This window comes from Aegilops tauschii, chromosome 5 (genome assembly GCF_002575655.3).
Source record: "Aegilops tauschii subsp. strangulata cultivar AL8/78 chromosome 5, Aet v6.0, whole genome shotgun sequence".
NCBI classification, from domain to species: Eukaryota; Viridiplantae; Streptophyta; class Magnoliopsida; order Poales; family Poaceae; genus Aegilops; species Aegilops tauschii.
In genome coordinates this window covers 109316693-109322485 of record NC_053039.3, presented here as the reverse complement: position 1 = coordinate 109322485, position 5793 = coordinate 109316693, and positions in this window count along the sequence as shown.

Genomic DNA, 5793 nt, shown 5'->3' with positions numbered 1-5793 from the left:
TATGGGTCGTTAACAGGCTGAAAGACACAGGGCTGGAAATTGGCCCAACACTTAAATGGGTCGCTAAAAGGCCAAAAGACGTACATCCTGAAAATTGGCCCATCCCTTGAGTGGGCCGTTAACAGGCCGAAACCACATGGGACCGATATTGAGCCCAAATATATAGCGGGCTGTTAACGGGCTCGAACTAACGATGGGCTGCAATGGTGTCAAATAGTTAATGGGCCATTGACGGTCTGAATTGGCTCATCTCGTATGGGCTGTGGTCTTAAATGGACCAGACACAAGTAGGCCCTATATGGGCCGGCCTGCTAATTTTGACTGGGTCGGCCTCTTTCACCTAAATGGGCCACTGTTGGGCCTTGCCACGTGCCAAGGTATCATAGGCGCCTCCCGTACAATGAGTGGATGACATCTGTCCCAACACTGAGCCGACACGTGGATCCTCCGGCGAATGAGAATTTTACACGTGGAAAATCCCCATTGGACGGGGCTGTTAATGGGTTATTGGATCCAAACCGGAACCCAATAGCTTAACGGTGACCCGTTACGGTGGATGCCATGTGTCGGTTACCCTTGACGAAAACACTTCCATGACGCGCCATTTATCGTCATGGAAGTGGACACTTCCGTGATGAGAATTTTGGTATTGTCATGGAACACTTCTACGATAGGACAGGTATGACTATTTTGATTCTGTCAAAAAATCGTCATGGATATACATGCATGACAGAAAATGTGACCTACTGTGACAAACACGTATCATCACGGAAGTGTATTTTTTGTAGTGTTTGCACTAACTCTCGAGGTGAGAAAGGGCAATGCACGGTACCGAAGAGGCTAGCAAATTGCGGAAAGGTAAGAGTGCGTATAATCCATGGACTCACATTAGTCATAAAAAACTCACACACTTATTGCAAAAGTTTATTATCCCTCGAAGCAAAGTACTACTACGCATGCCCCTAGGGGGATAGATTGGTAGGAAAAGACCATCGCTCGTCCCTGACCGCCACTCATAAGGAAGACATTCAATAATAAATCATACTCCAATTTCATAGCATAACGAGAGTATAGTGCATGCTTCGGGAATCACAAACCTTAACGCCAATATTCTTACTAAACCACAATCATTCACTAGTACCTCCCACACATTACCACTTCTATATCACAAAACTATTGCAATGAATCAAACATATCATATTCAGTGATCTACAAGTTTTATGTTGGATTTTATGACTAACCATGTGAATGGCCAATTCCTGATGACTCTCTAAATAGATATAAGTGAAGCAAGAGAGTTTAATTCTTTCTACAAAATATTTGCACACGCTCTAACAAATATAAGTGAAGCAAAAGAGCATTCTACAAATGGCGGTTTTCCCATGTAGAGAAACAAGCAATCCAAACTTCAAAAGATATAAGTAAGCATATGAAGCATTCTATAAAGCCATACTCAAAAGATATAAGTGAAGTGCATAGAGCATTATATAAATCAACCAAGGACTATCTCATACCAGCATGGTGCATAAAAGAAAAAGGAAAAGTAAAAACAAAAGACGCTCCAAGAATTTGTGCATATCATGTGATGAATAAAAATATAGCTCCAAGTAAAATTACTGATAGTCGTTAGAAGAAAGAGAAGACGCCTTCCAGGGCATCCCCAAGCTTAGTTGCTTGGGAGTCCTTGAATATTACCTTGGGGTGCCTCGGGCATCCCCAAGCTTAGGCTCTTTCCACTCCTTATTCCTTCATCCATCGTGATCTCACCCAAAACTTGAAAAGTTCAATCACACAAAACTTAACAAAAACCCTCGTGAGATCCATTGGTATAATAAAGCAATGCAAACCCATTCATATTTTAATTTTGCATTATACCTACTGTACTCTAACTTCACCACAGCTTATATCACCAATACAATCCATAGATTCATCAAAAGACGCAAAACAATGCATCAAACACAGAATCTGTCAAAAATAGAACAGTCTGTAGCAATCTGAACATTGACCATACTTCTGTAACTCCAAAAATTCTGACAAATTAGGAAAAAAATAAACAATTTGCATAGCAGTACTGTGTAAAAGTTTCAGAAACTTTTGATGTTCCCGTAAGAAACGTAAATTCACGCACCACAACCAAAGTTTCTGTTTTTGCAGTACACATACCAAACAAACAATCTAATCATCCTAAAGGCAAATCTTGGCACACTACTTTTATAGTACAATGGATTTCGTACAAGGGGATATTTTTTCTGAGAAACTTCCATGAAAAAATCTACATTGTTTCCATGAGCATGAACACAAGTGTTCAAGGTCGTCGCTCACTTCTCCAATGCATAACCTTCCAATCGCTTCTCTTTTTGAAAAAGTTTTTAAGTTCCCCTCTATATTTTTTTGTTTTTAAAGTTTTTAAAAGCACACAACAGAATAAAATGACTCTCTAAAACTTTCGGCTTGTCTCTCTGGTGGCGTTTTCTTTAAAGCCATTAAGCTAGGCATAAAGTGCTCAAGTAATTGATCCACCCAGATCCCAAGGTATATCAAAGCCAATTTTAATTAACAATGATTTGTAATTTAGTAGTGAGCACAAATCAACATATATCATGCAACAACGAAGTCTAAATCTCTTCCTATGCATCATCATGTCATAAAAGAACAATTCATGCACACAAAGTAAAGGCCAATGCATAGTATAAACAGTTTCTTGCAATTTTATCGTATTGGAAACATAGAGAGGTGGAGATGTAGATCCTCTCACATAATAATTGCAAGTAGGAGCAGCAAGCACATGCATATTATATTCATCAAAATCATCATGTGTAATAGTAAAACGCAACGCATCAATATAATCCTTAATAAGCACAAACTTCTCCAATATAGTGTAGTTGGGAGAATTCAAAAAATATAATAGGACTATCATGTGTGGGTGCAATAGCAACAATTTCATTCTTAACATAAGGAACTATAGCAAGTTAATCTCCATAAGCATAATTCATATTGGCATCATGGCCACAAGCATAGGAAGCATCAATTTCATCAAAAAGGGATATTTCAAACAAATCCAAGGGATCATAGCATTCATCCTCTGATAAGCACGAAGGGAAATTAAACAATGTATGAGTTGAAGAGTTACTCTCATTAGAAGGTGGGCACGGATAGCTAATCTACTCTTCCTCCTTTTGTTCTTCGCTCTCCTCGTCATCTTTTTCATCTAATGAGCTCACAGTGTCATCAATTTCTTCTTTCATAGTTTCCTGCAAAATATTAGTCTCTTCTTGGACAACTGAGACTTTCTCAATAAAATCATTAATATCGACATTATATTCATAATTCTCATAGCAATATTAAAGTGTAGCATAATTTTCAGTTATGTAAACAATTTCATCAAAATTTTCACACTTTTCAACATAAGCACCCTTAGAAGCAACGAATTCTTCTATTCATTCCACATCATAGTAATCATATATACCATTAGCATATGAAGCCAAGGTTTCATTATCATTAAATTTACATGAAAAGGGAAGGTGTGGAGCCATCATCCTAGAGCAACAAATATAATCATATCTCAAGCATAAATACCAAGCATACCAATGCAACCTTTCAATTTGATCCCATAACAGTTTCCCTTTTTGAGTCAAGCGATAATCCCTAAAGTATTCACGTTGATCCAATGTGTCTCCAATTATCAAGTTGAATGGGGTTTTCTCAGGATTATCAAAGTAGTACATAATATTTTCCACACAATGAGCATCGAGGCTTTTAGGAGGTTCCCCGTTTCCATGAGTAGCAAACACACCTATTTTTTGGTATTTCATGTTCCATATCCATAACGAAAGATAGAGAACAACTTAGAACAGAAAATAAAATCTACTTAGTGATAAAGCAAACAAGCACACACGAGAATATTCACCCTATGCTATTGTTCCCCGGCAACCGCGCCACAAAAATGTCTTGATAACCCACAAGTATAGAGGATCAATTTAGTCTTTCTCGATAAGTAAGAGTGACGAACCCAACAAGGAGCTAAAGGTAGATCAAATATTCCCTCAAGTTCTATCGACCACCGATACAACTCTACGCACACTTAGAATTTGCTTTACCTAGAACAAGTATGAAACTAGAAGTACTTTGTAGGTGTAAAGGGATAGGTTTACAAGATAATAAAGAGCGTGTAAATGAAATCTAGGGTCTGTTTAGATAAAGAAACAATTAAGTCAGTTTTAGTAGAGAGTTTTTTCACGAGAAAGTTATTTGTCCCTAGGCAATCGATAACTAGACCGGTAATAATTATTGCAATTTTATATGAGGGAGAGGCATGAGCTAACATACTTTCTCTACTTGGATCATATGCACTTATGATTGGAACTCTAGCAAGCATCCGCAACTACTAAAGATCATTAAGGTAAAACCCAACCATAGCATTAAGTATCAAGTCCTCTTTACTCCCATACACAACAACCAACTTACTCGAGTCTATGCTTCTGTCACTCACGCCACCCATCATAAGTGATTCATGAACATATTGCAACACCCTACAGCGGGGATCTCTCACGCTTGCGCGACACGGAGAGCACCATAGGACGGCACCAATAATAAACCATAAAACTCAAACCAATCATGATCATCAATCAACCCATAGGACAAAACGGAACTACTCAAACATCATAGGATAGCCACACATCACATTGGATAATAATATATAGCGTTGAGCACCATCTTTAAGTAGAGATTACAACGGGTAAAAGAGAGGCTACATCGCTGCATAGAGGGGGAGAGAGTTGGTGATGACGACGACGAAGTTGTTGGTGTAGATCGCCATCACGATGATGGCCCCGGCGGTGTTCCGGCGCCACCGGGAGAGAGGGGGAGAGAGCCCCCTCCTTCTTCTTCTTCCTTGACCTCCCTCCTAAATGGGAGGAGGGTTTCCCCTCTAGTCCATGGCCTCCATGGCGGCAGACGGGCGAGAGCCCTCCGAGATTGGATCTCTCTCTCTCTCTCTGTTTTGCATTCCTGTTTTCTGGCTTTTCAGCGTTTCTTAAATTCCCGGAGATCCGTAACTTCGATTGGGCTAAAATTTTAACACGATTTTCTTCCGGATATAAGCTTCCTGCGGCAGAAGGCCACCCCCAACCGACCTTCGAGGTGGCCACAAGGGCAGGGGGCGCGCTCACCCCCCCACCCTAGGGTGCGCCCTTTGAGCTTGTGGGGCCTGTGGGCCACACCTTATGTTGATTCTTCTTCCCAAAAATCACATATATTCCAAAAAAAATCTCTGTAAAATTTAATCGCGTTTGGACTTCGTTTGATACGGATATTTGGCGAAACAAAAAACATGCAACAAAGATGAACTGGCACTGGGCACTGGATCAATATGTTAGTCCCAAAAATAATATAAAATGTTGCCAAAAGTGTATGAAAGTTGTAGAATATTGGCATGAAACAATCAAAAATTATAGATACGATGGAGACGTATCACTGTGGTGACGGCGAGGGCACTAGATGGTGACACGACGTGAGGAGGGAGGCGATCGGCGTTAGTGGGTCGGGCTGCACTGTGACCACTAGGGCCCAGTGTAGTAGTAGCAGTTTCTTTTTCCTCTTTTCTTTTTATTCTTTTTTGTTTTTTTATATTTGCTCTCTGTTTTGCATTTTATTTGGCCTCACTTGATTTTTGTTAAATGTGAACTAAGCCACATAAATACTATGCAATATACTGCATTGACACAAAATTTTTGAGGATTATTTGAATCTATTTGAAATTTGGTTTGAATGTAGATGTGATGGATGGGTGCTACT